Raw genomic sequence first — 17,851 nt, forward strand, 5'->3', positions numbered from 1 at the left:
AAATCTGGGTATCACTTGTTAAGGTCTATAGTGTGGTACAGGACCAAAGAAAATCACTTACAAAGATTGTCAAGATGATTGCTGTAGATATATCAAAGGGGCTGTCCCACTGTGCACAATCTGGTTAAATCTACGTTGTTTCAACGTATTGTGATGTGGAATCTACGTGGAAAATACATTGGATTGGAAAAAAGTCATCAACTGTTGTTTTGAGGGTGAAATGTATGTCATCATGGTAACCAATTTTCAACATAGACAAACCTTGTATAAAACATGTTTATTTGTAACGTCAAAAAACGTCATATCTTCAATGTAATATCCACTATAACAAAAAAAACAATAGGTTGGGTAGCACCTCCTACTGGAAAGTTGATCTACCTACAGCTGTGCCTTTGGTCTCTCATCCATGGTTTTCACAAAGACCAAGCTTGCTTAGCTGTGATATTTCTCACTGACCGTTACCAATGTGCAACCGTGACAATTATTGTTGAGAAATCTCCACTTAGATTCACTGTTGCTATTGAAGTCATTCCAAAGGATAAGTTTAACAGAGCAAATGAAATGTAACCACATTTTATCACTCATATATCATAAATTATGCTATTCAGGCCAATGTTGCATTTGGGAAGTCATCAAAAGCAATTTTTTTAATTGAACACAGGATTCAACAAAAATAGACAATACATATCTTCACTCTTAGAAAAAAGGTGCTTACTAGAACCTTAAAAGGGTTATTCTGCTATCCCCATAGGAGAACCCTTTTTGGTTGCAAGTAGAAACCTTTTGGTTCCAGGTAGAACCCTTTAGGGTTCCATGTAGAACCCTTTCTACAGAGGGTTCTACATGGAACCCAAAAGGGTTCTCCTATGGGGAGCCGAATAACCCTTTTGGAAACCTTTTTTCTTAGAGTGTAGGGTTTCAAGCTTTAATTTGATTTTAAATGGAATTAACATTTGTTAATAAAAACTTAGATTTTTGGTTTAAATGGAGATGTGATTCCAACATATCAGATATAAATGTGTAGACAAACTATAATTAAAGCCAGACTCAGTGGCACAGATGGAACTATCCAAGCAGAAAATACATATCCTTCAAATGTTAATACAGTATGCAGCGTTTACCGTGAATGCAGTCTCCACGACCGCATGAACATTGCCTTTAATTATCAACCGCACTATAAAGCGGATCTTCAACACTGCGGATTGAATAGAGCCCTAAGCTATCAGCGTATTCAAATAAAAAATCTACGCAAGGCAACTCTAAGTGATGCAAGCCCAAAATAGTCCCTCACATGTAAGCCAACCAGCCATTGCTCATTTAGAATCGACACAGTTGGAGAGGTGAATGAGTTTCACAATGGGTGCCACAGATGTCACTGAAATGTGGTCTAAGTTCTCCATATTTAGAGCAACTGCTAAAGTAGCTCCCTCTGGCCAAATACTGTTTAAAATGCAAGGCTGGTTGAATGGAAGGGTAAAAAAATAAAAATTGCATGCACACTTTTACACACTCACACACACATCCCTATGGCTTTGTTCCCTCGAGCATGCTCTGCTCTTCAAAGCTGTTTCAGAGACTGCGTGTGAATCCTTCAGAGAGCGTCTTTGGAGTGTGGGAGATTATTGTAATGAGGCAGATGGCTGTGCAACACAAAATGGATGGTTACTACAGCTTCTCCCCCTGCTGGATCTCACAGCTCAGATCTTGTCTTTGACTTCGGGGTAGGACGACTTCCAGTGCCTCCATGGCCCTCCCCATTGGTGGTCCAGTTGTCTTGGAAGATGAGAAGAAGCAAAAGGACAAGAACAAGACGAGCAGCATAAGGATTGAGATTGTCTGTACACTGTTGGGCTCTGTATAACATCTGCAACCAAGAAATGAGAGGGACTAGATCAAGATTGTCAGTAGAAGGGTGTGATGAAGGACCCCAGAGTGTTAATCCATAGAGGAGGTTTAGGGAATTGTTTGTATGTGAGGCGGAGACAGAGCTGTTCATGTTGTTAAATAAACTGGATCAATATTGTTTGCTAGAAGGTGAAACCAAGTGTGTGCGAAGAAGAGTGAAATAAACAGATGAGTATGGGCCAGCCCTGGCCTGTAAGAACCAGCCTGCAGTGAGTAAGCTGCGCGAGTGCCACACCGGAACAAACCTCTTCAGATCAGATTCCCAAGCAGTGGACTCAAACACCTGTCCATCGGTTTTCCCAGCAAAACATAGTGATGAACCTTCCTCTCCCCACCATGATACAAGTCTCACTTTTCAGTACAAGTGCCCAAAATATAGACAAAACCAAGGAAAATGCTTTTTTTCCCCCTTCTCTCAGCTCCCTCACCTCTTTTTAGAAGCCCCTCCGATTATGAGTTTCTATGGAAGCTAGCGGCCCCGTTCCACAATCGCACAAAGGGCCAGGATTCTGGGAAAGCATCAATGTCAGCACAATCACTATTTACAGGTGTTCAGAAAGCACCATCTGTGCTGCTTGAAGGCTTATTCTAATGTATCCATCACTGAACAAAATAGAATAATACAAAAGGAAGGAGTTGTCTTCGGAAATGACAAATGGCTCCTTTCTAGTCTGTATCCTGCCAGTGCATGTGATGTGATTTTGAGAGAGGGAGGGTTCACACTACACAATATCTGTGCCAACCCTGGATGGTTACGCAGTATGAAGATTGGATGCAAGAGAGGTATGCTACAGTAGAGGACACGGGAGATGTTTTAATATTTAGTTACGAGCTGCATGCCTTTAGATGTAGGGCATGAATGGGTTACTGAGAGACTTTGTTGTTAGCAGAAACTGCATCAACAGAGAATGATTTTTGACATTTGACCTTTGATTCTGCATCACGAACACTAAATATTTCACAAACGGGAAATGCAAAGCTAAGCCGTTCAATAGCACATAGCAAAAACCAAAGGGGTTTGAATTAAATTCTCTGTCTGTTAGCTGGCTTAAGTCCCATCTGCTTCTCCTAATGCATTGATCCTCACTTAATTTACTTAAATAGAGCTGCTGAATGGTTTATCTATGTTCTACCATTTGTGGCATGACCGAATATTAACTTCAAAAATGTGTGGATGATTACACAGAACAATTACAATTTAGGTCCTCTGGGATATAAACTCAGCAAAAAAGAAAAGTTCTCTCACTGTCAACTGCATTTATTTTCAGCAAACTTAGCACGTGTAAATATTTGTATGAACATAACAAGATTCAACAACTGAGAGACAACCTGAACAAGTTCCACTAACATAAATAGAATAATGTGTCCATGAACAAAGGGGGGTCACAATCAAAAGTAACAGTCAGTATCTGGTGTGGCCACCAGCTGCATTAAGTACTGCAGTGCATCTCCTCCTCATGGACTGCACCAGATTTGCCAGTTCTTCCTGCGGTTTTGTCTCACCAGGGGTGATGGTTGGATTCACGTTAATCCAGAGGTGCTCAATGGGATTGGTCCCAGACGTGCACAATGGGCTGAGATCTCGGCTCTTCGCTGGCCATGGCAGAACACTGACATTCCTGTCTTGCAGGAAATCACGCACAGAACGAGCAGTATGGCTGGTGGCATTGTCATGCTGGAGGGTCATGTCAGGATGAGCCTGCAGGAAGGGTACCACATGAGGGAGGAGGATGTCTTTCCTGTAACGCACAGCGTTGAGATTGCCTGCAATGACAACAAGCCCAGTCCGATGATGCTGTGACACACCGCCCCAGAGCATGACGGACCCTCCACCTCCAAATCGATCCCACTCTAGAGTACAGGCCTCGGTGTAACGCTCATTCCTTCGACGATTAACACGAATCCGACCATCACCCCTGGTGAGACAAAACTGTAACTCGTCTGTGAAGAGCACAGTCCTGTCTGGTCCAGCAATGGTGGGTTTGTGCCCATAGGCGATGTTGTTGCCGGTGATTTATGACGAGGACCTGCCTTACAACAGGCTTACAAGCCTCTCTCAGTCTATTGCGGACAGTCTGAGCACTGATGGAGGGATTGTGCATTCCTGGTGTAACTCGGGCAGTTGTTGTTGCCATCCTGTATCTGTCCCGCATGTGTAATGTTTGGATGTACCGATCCTGTGCAGGTGTTGTTACACATGGTCTGCCACTGCGAGGGCGATCAGCTGTCCATCCTGTCTCCCTGTAACGCTGTCTTAGGCATCTCACAGTACGGACATTTCAATTTATTGCCCTGGCCACATCTGCAGTCCTCATGCCTCCTTGCAGCATGCCTAAGGCACATTCATGCAGATGAGCATGGACCCTGGGCATCTTTCTTTTGGTGTTTTTCAGAGTCAGTAAGTAGAAAGGCCTCTTTTATGTCCTACATTTTCATAACTGTGACCTTAATTGCCTACTGTCTCTAAGCTGTTAGTGTCTTAATGACCTTTCCACGGTTGCATGCTCATTAATTGTTTATGGTTCATTGAATAAGTATGGGAAACTGTGTTTAAACCCTTTACAATGAAGATCTGTGAAGTTATTTGGATTGAGTTTAGGTTAAACACCTCACAGAAGAAATGTATGTTTTGTAAAAAACAAAACGGTCATTTTCATGAATTTAAATAATGCCTACCAATTTGAAAAATACATAGCAAAGTGTGCTTGATGCCCATGGTACTATCCAGTACAGCACTGACACATTTAAAAATGTAATGTAAATGGTTAAATGACAAAGTCTTTATTCTGATTGCCATTTCATTTCCATGTTGTGATAGCATGAATTGTGACAAAAACAAACATCTCTTTGGCTGTCAAAATTCAAATGATCAATAAAATTTGATAAATCAATCGCAATGCTTCGTTTTGCTATAGAGTGGTGAGGAGGAGGGACTCTACAGTGTCCGGAAACGACTTCAATCATTTTCTGTATTCAGGGTTCACTCAAACATAGTTTTAAGCTTTGTTTTATTGACAGTTACAGCTGATTTCTATTGACAGTTATATTGATCCCCTTTCCTTAAGTGTAAGTCATCTGATTTATTCGTTTCAGTCTCTGAATTGCTTAATCAAACATTTCACTCTTGATATCAGGGCATAAAAACGACAATCTGTTTCCTGAATTAGCCTAGTGCGCATGTGCGCCCATGCACACTAGGCCCAAGCTCGTTTCCCCCGGTTTTCTCTTGCTAATCTAGCTTGCTAGTTTATACTATGCTAGTTTTCATCCTCATTGCCAAACTTAATAACTTCACTACACTCTCAACTTCAAAATGTATTTGCCAGTTATACAGATATGTAACTAAGAAATTCACTGGAAAGAAACATAAAAATGATTTATAGTTTTATTGAATAGTCATGACTGGTTCGATATACTGTATCTGTTGTAATACGACGGTGGCAAAGGATATCATTGCTACCTAAAACAGATCCAAGTTCAGTTTTGAGATCCACCGGCGTCATTGGTGTATGGTTAGCTGGACGTTTCAGGCTGGTCTTGGAATTGTGAAAAAGGGTAGCCTCTCCTCGCTTGGCTCGATGGGATATGTAGGGATTTTGCCAACCCAGCCAGATATGTACACAGTCTTGTACCATTAACCTTTTTTAAACTGACTATAGTATTTTTTTATTAAATCAAACTTTCTTCATATAATGAGTAATCCAGGAATGTCATGAGTTAATTGACACGAGAAAACAGCAACTCTACAATGATTATAGTGAATGGCTAAATTACTTCTGGGACACAAAGATTCTAAGAAGTTCTTCCTCCTCACCACTCCATTTAGTTTCCTCATTGCTCCTTTACATTATAATTTTTTAAGTGTGTTAGACATGTCCATCAATTTAAAATGAATTAAATTGAGATTTTGTGTAACTGGCCTTGCTGAGTTGCGTCGTGATTCTCCTCCCTTCTCCCGAAGTGTACACTTGCATACTTGCATACGTAAAATGATGAGGAGATTGCCAGTGCACACCATAAGAGAAGGGTGGAGAATTGGGACGAATGACCTCATGTGCTCTCTCCACCAACTATACGCCTATTCCTGTAGCTGAGGGCTACAGTGATATTACAATGAGTGGATTCGATTAAGCTGGCCTGAGTGGACAGAGATTGTACCAGGTGAAAAGTGATTGTATTCGTTTTGAAACCGGGCTGCCTCCTGGGCGTGAGCTGAGTGCCCTGTTCAAAGCCCACGGCGAAGTCGTCTCAAAGGTAGTTTCATGTCATTTCAGAAAGCCATGACACCCACCATCTCAGATTGTTCTGAAACCATTTCTGTAGTTAGAAACAGATGAGATTAGCATTCCTGTAACATTATTTTGTTTAATTTTTTTTTTTTTTTTTAATCAAACAATGAGTAAGACATGAGGAATCAAAATAAATTGTAAAAAGCCCCCCCATGGACCCCCCACACCCCACACCAATCCTACCCCAATAACCAGTGCAGTATCAGTTCTCTATGTCTGACAAGTAGTATGGAGCTGCAGCTCGGAGTATTGTGTAATGTAATGTATGAATTTGGTCATGTTTTTTTCCCCAAGAGACAATAAAAATACTATTTACACACTTCATATGTATTAATATTCTGGTATACAATTATAGTTAAATGTTTAGAAAGATGTTTAAAGCTAAACTTGCTTTTTGCCTGAGTAACCTCTGATGGCAGAGCATTCCACGATGACATGGCTCCATACATAACTGAACGACTGACTGAATCTGTTTTTGGTTGGTGTACAGTGAAGAAACCCATAGTGGCATGTCTGGTGGGGTATGTCTGTTTGAAGTGTATGAAAACAGATTATACAAGTAGTTAGGCATTTTCAACACACAAATGTTTCTTAAAAAAGACTAGAAGAGAAGTAGTCAATTTCTCCTCAACCCTCAACCATGAAAGACTATCATTCATGTTCTTGGTGTTAGTTCTGTGTGTGCAGTGAAGACAAGGCGTGCTGCTTTGTTTTGAGCCAGTCACAGCTTTGCTAGGTCTTTCTTTGCTGGCCTTGGCCATATTACCGGACAGCAATCAAGATGGGACACGATCAGAGCCTGAACAACTTGTACTGTTGATCTTTGTGTCAAAAATGCAGAACATCTCATTACAACAGACATACCTCTCCCCATCTTCACTTCAACAATATGTGACCAGAATGATAAAAATCTTTTTTTGGCAGAAATGCCTTCTGGAACATGTTAACTTTCATGTGCCTTAATAACAAACGTGCATGCCATCTGTAAATATGAGTACAATTGTTCAATTACGAGCCTAGTTAGTTAAGCCACGGAAAAAAACAGGAATCTTCCCGTTAGCCATGATTGGCTGAGATAATGGATTCGCTGGACTTGCCAAGAGATGAATTTGGATTGGTCTGCCATGTAGCATTCTTCTGTCTATACTTCTGTCTACATGTTTGACGAGCAGGTGTCCACATAATTTTGATCAAGTAGTGTATGTCATAACCTGTCATAATATGGTCATAACACTGTGATGATAGATAGACCTTTTGTGACATATACTGCATTATTTTATGGCAGGTTATGACACCTCCATAAGAGTGTAAAACCCTACAGAACCTACCACAGTAGTCATTTTATGGCTGGTTATGACACCTACATAAGAGTGTCAAAACCCACAAAACCTACCACACAAGGTAACACAAGAAAATTCATTACACCATAGGCTATGTGTCAACCAGTGGCGGTTCTACCTTGTATGGCTCCCAGGGCGAACTGTACAAAGTTAGAGGTGCGCTATTTGATAGATTCCTCCGCTCCCCCTACCTCGGGCTTCCAATGGGGAGACCTAAGGTCAACCTATTCCCGCCCCATCTCATACTTCTGAGTGGGAGACCTTCCCAGGCAGTGGCCTGCCTAGCTCACAAACTAGAATTAGGGCGCCCACTCCGACATGGTTAATTGACCCACAGTCCTACACGGTGACATGATATCATTGACGTGACGTGAAAATGAGCAAAAGAAAACCGATCGCGCAAATGTCACCATTCGAAATATTATTATGTTTTATTTATTATAATTTTTTGTTTTTTTGTGTGGGCGCCCCATGCCATCCCTGGCAAGATGCCGCCCTGGGCGGCTGCCCATGTCGCCTATGCCTAAACCACTTTCCTGTCCTACTATGCATTCAAAATGTAACAAGTACTTTTGAGTGTCAGGGAAAATGTAAAAAGTAAAAAGTACATTTTATTTAGTAATGTAGTGACGTAAAAGTAAAAGTTGTCAAAAATAGAAATAGTAAAGTACAGATACCCCCCAAAACTACTTAAGTACTACTTTAAAGTATTTTAACTTATATGGTCAATTACTGGAAATTGACCATACTAAATTATCATTGTAATTATGCACACATTGACATCCGACATGCACCTCCCCCTATGCTCTGTTGGTGATAACTGGGATGAATGCAGAAGCAGATTTCAGGAGCAGGACAAGACTCCCTCTTTTTAACTGATGACTGATATAAGGGCAAGTATGTGATAGGCCTATATGGTTTATATGATTATGATGGTCATAATGCTTCTTGACAGTGTCATAAAGTGTACTTTCATAGTCCAAGTAAAGTTACACAGGTTGAGCATAATGCTTCATGACAGTTTCAAAGTGTATTTTCTAAAAGTTATTTAAAATATGATGAAGAAAACATGACTGTAAAGAATTCATTACAACAACAAAGGCTTTAAGAAACACATTTTCAAATGAAAGGAAACTTCTTGGCAGAGAAAAAACAGAAAATAAATTGGAGATTTGACATTCTTCTGTAGATGTCATAACCGGCCATAACAGGTGTAAATATGTGTAATGATGGTGTTATGAACATATTATGACAGGTTATGGCAAGTTATGTCAGCTGTTATGACATATTATGACATAGTTATGACCGTGTCATAACGTGTTATGACAGTTGGTGTCAAGTAAAGTGTTACCCAATATGGTAATACCTATGGCTTTAATAACAAACTCAGTGCCCTCAAGGTTAGTGTCCTCCCTGAAATTTGAAGGTTACACAGTTCGATCACTGGCCGAGTCATACCAAAGACTGTAAAAATGGGACCAGATGCGTCTCCACTTGGCACCCAGCATTAAGGAGATTGGGCCCAGGTAAGGCCCTGTACTTGCTGGGGGTAGGGATGTATTTATACGTCAAGCTGCCTCACACAACAGAAACTGTCTCACACTAGAGAAACAGGATCCTGCTCCTATGAGCCGTTCCGGCTCGCACAAGCCAAGGCTCGTGCAAAGCTACCCTTTCACTTACTTTGGCTTGCAGCTTTAAAATCAGCAGATGAAACAATAACAAAGCATTTTCCCTGCCCCTGTTTCGGTAAAAAGCTACGGGATGGGGCTGGAGAAAATTCATAGACAAAGCTATGGATGAAAGGACTACGCTATTTTAATAATAGTTTTACCCATGTTTTGAGGGTATAGAGAATTTATTTACATTTACTTTGTTTGCAAACAAGCTTATATTTTGGGTTCTGATGGGGTAAAAAAAAGTTGAATTAAGTTCATTAAGCATTTATAAACTATATTCTTCAAGATCAAAGGGTGCATATGAATTTATGAATCCAAAAATGGATGTACCAACTGCAGATTTCCCCTTTAACAGTATTGAGTCAAGGAACAGCTTTACTGCTCAAGAAAATGGTGTCACAGTACTTAAAGGGGCAGCAAAGGCTGGTGGGGTTCCAATCTCTTGTGAGGATACCGTGATGGTGCCATGACAGATATGACAACCAGCAGTTTTTGTAAATACTGTCCCTGTCACGCAGGGACACCTGTTCACCTGTTTTTGTGATTGTCTCCACCCACCTCCAGGTGTCACCTGTTTTCCTCATTAGCTCCTTGGTACTTATTCTTGTGTTCCCTGCTTGTCTGTTGCCAGTTCGTCTTGTCAAGTCAAGTCAACCAGCGTGTTTTTCCGTGCTCCTGTTTTTTCCCCCTTTTCTCTGTTTTTGCTAGTCCTCCCGGTTCTGACCCTTGCCTGCCTCTACTGACCATACTGCCTGTCTTGACCTCGAGCCTGCCTGCCACCCTGCACCTCCGGGACTCTGACCTTGTTATGATCTTTTGCCCGTCCACGACCATTCTCATGCCTGCCCTTTGGATTATAATAAATATCAGAGACTCGAACCACCCGTGTCTGCATCTGGGTCTTGCCCTGTGCCCTTATAGACCCACCAAGGGCTAACTCACAGACTAATGGCCAAAGCCAAAGGGGTCCTTCCCCCTCTCACACACACAGTCACTATGTCAATATACTGTATACAGTGCATTCCGAAAGTATTCAGACTCCTTGACTTTTTCCACACTTTGTTACGTTATAGCCATATTCTAAAATGTATTATTTTTTTTGTTTTTTTCTCATCAATTGACTCAAAATACCCCATAATGACAAAGAAAAAAATGGTTTTTAGATTTTTGGCAAAATTTATAAATAAAATAAAAAAATAAAAAATGTATTCAGACCCTTTACTCAGTACTTTGTTGAAGCACCTTTGGCAGCGATTACATCCTTAAGTCTTCTTGGGTATGATGCTACAAGCTTGGCACACCTGTATTTAGGGAGTTTCTCCCATTCTTCTCTGCAGATCCCCTCAAACACTGTCAGGTTGGATCGGGAGCGTCGCTGCACAGCTATTTTCATGTCTCTCCAGAGATGTTAGATCGGGTTCAAGTCTGGGCTCTGGGCCTCCCGAGGGCGCAGAGGTCTAAGGCACTGTATCGCAGTACTTGAAGGGTCACTACAGACCCGGGTACGATCCCAGGCTGTGTCACAGTCGGCCGTGACCAGGAGACAAATGAGGCGGCGCACAATTAGCCCAATGTTGTCTGGGTTAGGGAGGGTTTTACCGGCCGGGATTTCCTTGTACCATTTTGTCATGCCCTGACCTTAGTTATCTATGTTTTATGTATTATTTTGGTCAGGTCAGGGTGTGACGAGGGTGGGTATGTGTGTTTTTGTCCTGTCTAGGGTTTTTGTATATCTATGGGGTTTTTGTATGTCTAGGTAATGTAGGTCTATGGTGGCCTGAATTGGTTCCCAATCAGAGGCAGCTGTTTATCGTTGTCTCTGATTGGGGATCCTATTTAGGTTGCCATTTTCCATTTTGGTTTTGTGGGTTATTGTCTATGTGTAGTTGCATGTCAGCATTCGTTCCATATAGCGTCACGGTCGTTTTGTTGTTAGTTTGTTTAGTGTTCTTTCTTTATTAAAATAAGAATGTATTCATATCACGCTGTGCCTTGGTCTCCTCTATACGATGAACGTAACACATTTCATGTTTCACAACATGCTGCTAGTGGTTTCATTGTACTACCATGGTTAATTTTTGTCCCATGGTAACTACTACAATGAATAAAATATCATGTTTTTTTTTGTCACTACCATGGCAGGAAAATACCATGGTATTTTCATCAGTACCATGGTATTTTCCTGCCATGGTAGTGACCAAAAAAACATGATAATACCATGTTTTTTTTATTGTACTACCATGGTATATTTTTGTAAAGGCTTTGAGTGGTGGATCATACTTGATACACACGGGAAACTGTTGAGCGTGAAAAGAAACCTGCAGCGTTGCAGTTCTTGACACAAACCGGTGTGCCTGGCACCTACTAACATACCCCGTTCAAAGGCACTTAAATGTTTTGTCTTGACAAATCACACAATAAATGGCACACTTAAACAATCCATGTCTCAATAGTCTCAACACTTAAAAATACCCTCCCTTTCATCTACACTGATTTTAAGTGGATTTAACAAGTGACATCAATAAGGGATCATAGCTTGCACCTGGATTCACCTGGTCAGTCTATGTCATGGAAAGAGCAGGTGTTCTTAATGTTTTGAATACTCAGTTTATACTAGCCATCATATTAGCTGTAAGTAGCTTGCAGCAAGCACCATGCCTGATCTGTCTCCCCGTCTCTCCTCCCGTGAACTCCTTGCTCACCGGCTGTTGTTGCCAGCTTGCCAGCATAGCAAAGATTATCTATATAGTTTACAGAGTTATTCAGAATATAGTGCAGCTTCGCTTCTTCCTGTCTGGGCATGGCTAGCAAGCCCATGGAACCACTTCTGCCTCACGTTACTGAAACCACGCCCATATTGTTTGATTTTCAGGTGTGTCAAAAGTTTCAAAAAAGAGAGTTATAGCAGCTTAGCCAGCCCCGCACACAGGTTTGGAGTATGATTACTGCCTCACTGACAGAGCTTTGTTCCATTTTAATGCAGTCACTGCAAAGCGCTCCATTTCTCAACTTGACAAGCCCACTTTTTAGACTTTTTTAATGCCATCCCTCATTTTAAAAGAGTCCAATATCCTGTTAGTTTTTGCTACCTTTTAAGTGATGATAATGATCTCCACTCTCCTGCTTTCTGAGCTCTTCAACTATCTATAGCTGGCAGATTTGTGAAGAGGATGAGGGGAAGAGGAACACAGAAGAAGAATAAAGAGATGAATACTAAAATAACTAGAAAGTCAGTGACATATGCACATAGTTTCAAAAGAGCTTAGATTTCCAAATGAAAGCCACCGTATCTTCAGTCGTATTACGCTGATCTCAACTTCCGACTTGTGCTTGAAAGTCTTGTCAAGCCTTCAGAATTGACAAGCCTCGATCCCATGCAAGCAAAATGACCACTGTTGAAGTGTGACCATCCCCAAGTAGTCCAATTTTTTTCCCCATTCTTAATCTGGTGATTCAACTTGTTGTTTTTGACTCAACTGGGGGTGAGTTTGCAGAAGTCCTCACCTAGTGTTATTTCTCTCAACAACCCAGCCACAGAGCCACAATAGAGTAACGCGAAACATCTGTTTGACGGTCAATCTTCCATGCGTGAGTGATTTGAAATGTGTAAATGAAGCACTTTGCTTTTCGACAGGAGGTGTGATTCTAGGTTGGCAAGAGAAACATGCTACTTTAACAACGAAGGCTTTGGGAACCCCACCCTGACGGTTCCACGTAGTCTAAGTAACAGATACCGAGTTTGATCAAATCAAACTAGCACATAAAGCACTCTTGCTTCCCATTATGGGACAAAATTGGTATGACATGCAATTGTGCATCTTTACCGGGGCCTTTGGTGGAAGCTGAAAGTTTCACCCATTCCTAGCAAATAAGACAACCCCATCTTGCACTAAAGAGTCCATGTATTCCACATCTGAGATGAAAGAAATATGAGGACATTACTGAATGCAGCTGCGAGTTCATATTGAATCCCAATGAACATTCTGAGAAAGGAGATAATACTCTGCAGTTTCTTTCTGGTGATGATGTACACAGTGTACAAAACATTAGGAACACTTGCTCTTTCCATGAAATACACTCAAAAGGTTCTCCAGCAGCAACATCGAGAGCATTGGTTGCATCAATGCCTGGTACAGCCACCCCAGTCATAGACTGTTCTCTCTACTACCGCATGGCAAGCGGTACCGGAGTGCCAAGGCTAGGACAAAAAGGCTTTTCAACAGGTTTTACCCCCAAGCCATAAGACTCCTGAACAGGTAATCAAATGGATACCCGGACTATTTGCATTGTGTGCCCCCCCAACCCCTCTTTTTACGCTGCTGCTACTCTCTGTTTATCATATATGCATAGTCACTTTAACTATACATTCATGTACATACTACTTCAATTGGGCTGACCAACCAGTGCTCCCGCACATTGGCTAACCGGGCTATTGGCATTGTGTCCAGCCACTCACCACCCGCCAACCCCTCTTTTACACTACTACTACTCTCTGTTCATCATATATGCATATGCAAATGCCCCAGATTTTGAAGGCGCTGTGTTCCAATGTCTCCTTATATATTATATATTTAACCAGGTAGGCTAGTTGAGAACAAGTTCTCATTTACAATTGCGACCTGGCCAAGATAAAGCAAAGCAGTTTGACACATACAACAACACAGAGTGTTGGAGTAAAACAAACATACAGTCAATAATACAGTATGAACAAGTCTATATACGATGTGAGCAAATGAGGTGAGATAAGGGAGGTAAAGGCAAAAAAGGCCATGGTGGCAAAGTAAATACAACATAGCAAGTAAAACACTGGAATGGTAGATTTGCAATGGGAGAATGTACAAAGTAGAAATTAAAATAATGGGGTGCAAAGGAGAAAAATAAATAAATACATTAACCTCTTAGAGCTCTAGGGGCGCTATTTCATTTTTGGATAAAAAACGTTCCCGTTTTAAGCGCGATATTTTGTCACGAAAAGATGCTCGACTATGCATATTCTTGACAGTTTTGGAAAGAAAACACTCTGAAGTTTCAGAATCTGCAAAGATTTTGTCTGTAAGTGCCCCAGAACTCATTCTACAGGCGAAACCAAGATGATGCATCACCCAGGAATTAGCAGAATTTCTGAAGCTCTGTTTTCCATTCTCTCCTTATATGGCTGTGATTGCGCAACGAATGAGCCTACACTTTCTGTCGTTCGCCCAAGGTCTTAGCAGCATTGTGACGTATTTGTAGGCATATCATTGGAAGATTGACCATAAGAGACTACATTTCCCAAGTGTCCGCCTGGTGTCCTGCGTCGAATTCGGTGCGCAATTGCCAGCTGCTTCCACTTTACCATTTGATTCAGGGGAGAAAGCATGTGTCCAAGAACGATGTATCAATGAAGAGATATGTGAAAAACACCTTGATGATTGATTCTAAACAACGTTTGCCATGTTTTCAGTCGATATTATGGAGTTAATTTGGAAAAAAGTTTGCGTTTTGAGGACTGAATTTATGGATTTTTTTTGGTGGCCAAATGTGATGTATAAAACGGAGCTATTTCTAATACACAAGGAATCTTTTTGGAAAAACTGAGCATCTGCTATCTAACTGAGAGTATCCTCATTGAAAACATCAGAAGTTCTTCAAAGGTAAATGATTTTATTTGAAGGCTTTTATGTTTTTGTTAATGTTGCGTGCTGGATGCTAACGCTAATGCTAACGCTAAATGCTAACGCGAAATGCTAACTCTAGCTAGCTACTTTTACACAAATTATTGTTTTCCTATGGTTGAGAAGCATATTTTGAAAATCTGAGATGACAGTGTTGTTTACAAAAGGCTAAGCTTGAGAGATGGCATATTTATTTCATTTCATTTGCGATTTTCATAAATAGTTAACGTTGTGTTATGCTAATGAGCTTGCTGATAGATTTACACAATCCTGGATACAGGGTTTTTTTCATAGCTAAACGTGACGCAGAAAACGGAGCGATTTGTCCTAAACAAATAATCTTTCAGGAAAAACTGAACATTTGCTATCTGAGAGTCTCCTCATTGAAAACATCTGAAGTTCTTCAAAGGTAAATGATTTTTTTGAATGCTTTTCTGTTTTTTTGTGTAAATGTTGCCAGCTGAATGTTAATGCTAAATGCTACGTTAGCCATCAATACTGTTACACAAATGCTTGTTTTGCAATGGTTGAGAAGCATATTTTGAAAATCTGAGATGACAGTGTTGTTAACAAAAGGCTAAGCTTGAGAGCTAGCATATTTATTTCATTTCATTTGCGATTTTCATGAATAGTTAACGTTGCGTTATGGTAATGAGCTTGAGTCTGTATTCACGAACCCGGATCCGGGATGGGGAGATCAGAAAGGTTAAATACAGTAGGGAAAGAGGTAGTTGTTTGGGCTAAATTATAGGTGGGCTATGTACAGGTGCAGTAATCTGTGAGCTGCTCTGACAGTTGGTGCTTAAAGCTAGTGAGGGAGATAAGTGTTTCCAGTTTCAGAGATTTTTGTAGTTCGTTCCAGTCATTGGCAGCAGAGAACTGGAAGGAGAGGCGGCCAAAGAAAGAATTGGTTTTGGGGGTGACTAGAGAGATATACCTGCTGGAGCGTGTGCTACAGGTGGGAGATGCAATGGTGACCAGCGAGCTGAGGTAAGGGGGGACTTTACCTAGCAGGGTCTTGTAGATGACATGGAGCCAGTGGGTTTGGCGACGAGTATGAAGCGAGGGCCAGCCAACGAGAGCGTACAGGTCGCAATGGTGGGTAGTATATGGGGCTTTGGTGACAAAACGGATTGCACTGTGATAGACTGCATCCAATTTGTTGAGTAGGGTATTGGAGGCTATTTTGGAAATGACATCGCCGAGGATTGGTAGGATGGTCAGTTTTACAAGGGTATGTTAGGCAGCATGAGTGAAGGATGCTTTGTTGCGAAATAGGAAGCCAATTCTAGATTTAACTTTGGATTGGAGATGTTTGATATGGGTCTGGAAGGAGAGTTTACAATCTAACCAGACACCTAAGTATTTGTAGTTGTCCACGTATTCTAAGTCAGAGCCGTCCAGAGTAGTAATGTTGGACAGGCGGGTAGGTACAGGTAGCGATCGGTTGAAGAGCATGCATTTAGTTTTACTTGTATTTAAGAGCAATTGGAGGCCACGGAAGGAGAGTTGTATGGCATTGAAGCTTGCCTGGAGGGTTGTCAACACAGTGTCCAAAGAAGGGCCAGAAGTATACAGAATGGTGTCGTCTGCGTAGAGGTGGATCAGAGACTCACCAGCAGCAAGAGCGACCTCATTGATGTATACAGAGAAGAGAGTCGGTCCAAGAATTGAACCCTGTGGCACCCCCATAGAGACTGCCAGAGGTCCGGACAGCAGACCCTCCGATTTGACACACTGAACTCTATCAGAGAAGTAGTTGGTGAACCAGGCGAGGCAATCAGTTGAGAAACCAAGGCTGTCGAGTCTGCCGATGAGGATGTGGTGATTGACAGAGTCGAAAGCCTTGGCCAGATCAATGAATACGGCTGCACAGTAATGTTTCTTATCGATGGCGGTTAAGATATCATTTAGGACCTTGAGCGTGGCTGAGGTGCACCCATGACCAGCTCTGAAACCAGATTGCATAGCAGAGAAGGTATGGTGAGATTCGAAATGGTCGGTAATCTGTTTGTTGACTTGGCTTTCGAAGACCTTAGAAAGGCATGGTAGGATAGATATAGGTCTGTAGCAGTTTGGGTCAAGAGTGTCACCCCCTTTGAAGAGGGGGATGACTGCAGCTGCTTTCCAATCTTTGGGAATCTCAGACGACACGAAAGAGAGGTTGAACAGGCTAGTAATAGGGGTGGCAACAATTTCGGCAGATAATTTTAGAAAGAAAGGGTCCAGATTGTCTAGCCCGGCTGATTTGTAGGGGTCCAGATTTTGCAGCTCATTCAGAACATCAGCTGAGCAGATTTGGGAGAAGGAGAAATGGGGAAGGCTTGGGCGAGTTGTTTTGGGGGGTGCAGTGCTGTTGACCGGGGTAGGAGTAGCCAGGTGGAAAGCATGGCCAGCCGTAGAAAAATGCTTATTGAAATTCTCAATTATGGTGGATTTATCAGTGGTGACAGTGTTTCCTCTCTTCAGTGCAGTGGGCAGCTGGGAGGAGGTGTTCTTATTCTCCATGGACTTTACAGTGTCCCAGAACTTTTTTGAGTTAGTGTTGCAGGAAGCAAATTTCTGCTTGAAAAAGCTAGCCTTGGCTTTTCTAACTGCCTGTGTATAATGGTTTCTAGCTTCCCTGAACAGCTGCATATCACGGGGGCTGTTCGATGCTAATGCAGAACGCCATAGGATGTTTTTGTGTTGGTTAAGGGCAGTCAGGTCTGGGGAAAACCAAGGGCTATATCTGTTCCTGGTTCTAAATTTCTTGAATGGGGCATGTTTATTTAAGATGGTTAGGAAGGCATTTTTTAAAAATATCCAGGCATCCTCTACGGACGGGATGAGATCAATATCCTTCCAGGATACCCCGGCCAGGTCGATTAGAAAGGCCTGCTCGCTGAAGTGTTTCAGGGAGCGTTTTACAGTGATGAGTGGAGGTCGTTTGACCGCTGACCCATTACGGATGCAGGCAATGAGGCAGTGATCGCTGAGATCTT

General features: G+C 41.8%; 1 long non-coding RNA gene across 1 annotated transcript in view; it reads right to left on the reverse strand.

The window, feature by feature from the left end:
* Window positions 1-277: 277 nt before the first annotated feature.
* LOC118956029 overlaps window positions 278-17,851 on the reverse strand; it is a 34,922-nt gene continuing 17,348 nt past the window's right edge. The window contains exons 2-3 of the long non-coding RNA XR_005045714.1: window positions 2,334-2,414; window positions 278-1,773 (exon numbers count right to left, since the gene is read on the reverse strand). This is a non-coding gene — a long non-coding RNA (uncharacterized LOC118956029). The remainder of the gene's footprint in view (window positions 1,774-2,333; window positions 2,415-17,851) is intronic.

Source organism: Oncorhynchus mykiss, chromosome 3, assembly GCF_013265735.2.
Source record: "Oncorhynchus mykiss isolate Arlee chromosome 3, USDA_OmykA_1.1, whole genome shotgun sequence".
Taxonomy (NCBI): domain Eukaryota; kingdom Metazoa; phylum Chordata; class Actinopteri; order Salmoniformes; family Salmonidae; genus Oncorhynchus; species Oncorhynchus mykiss.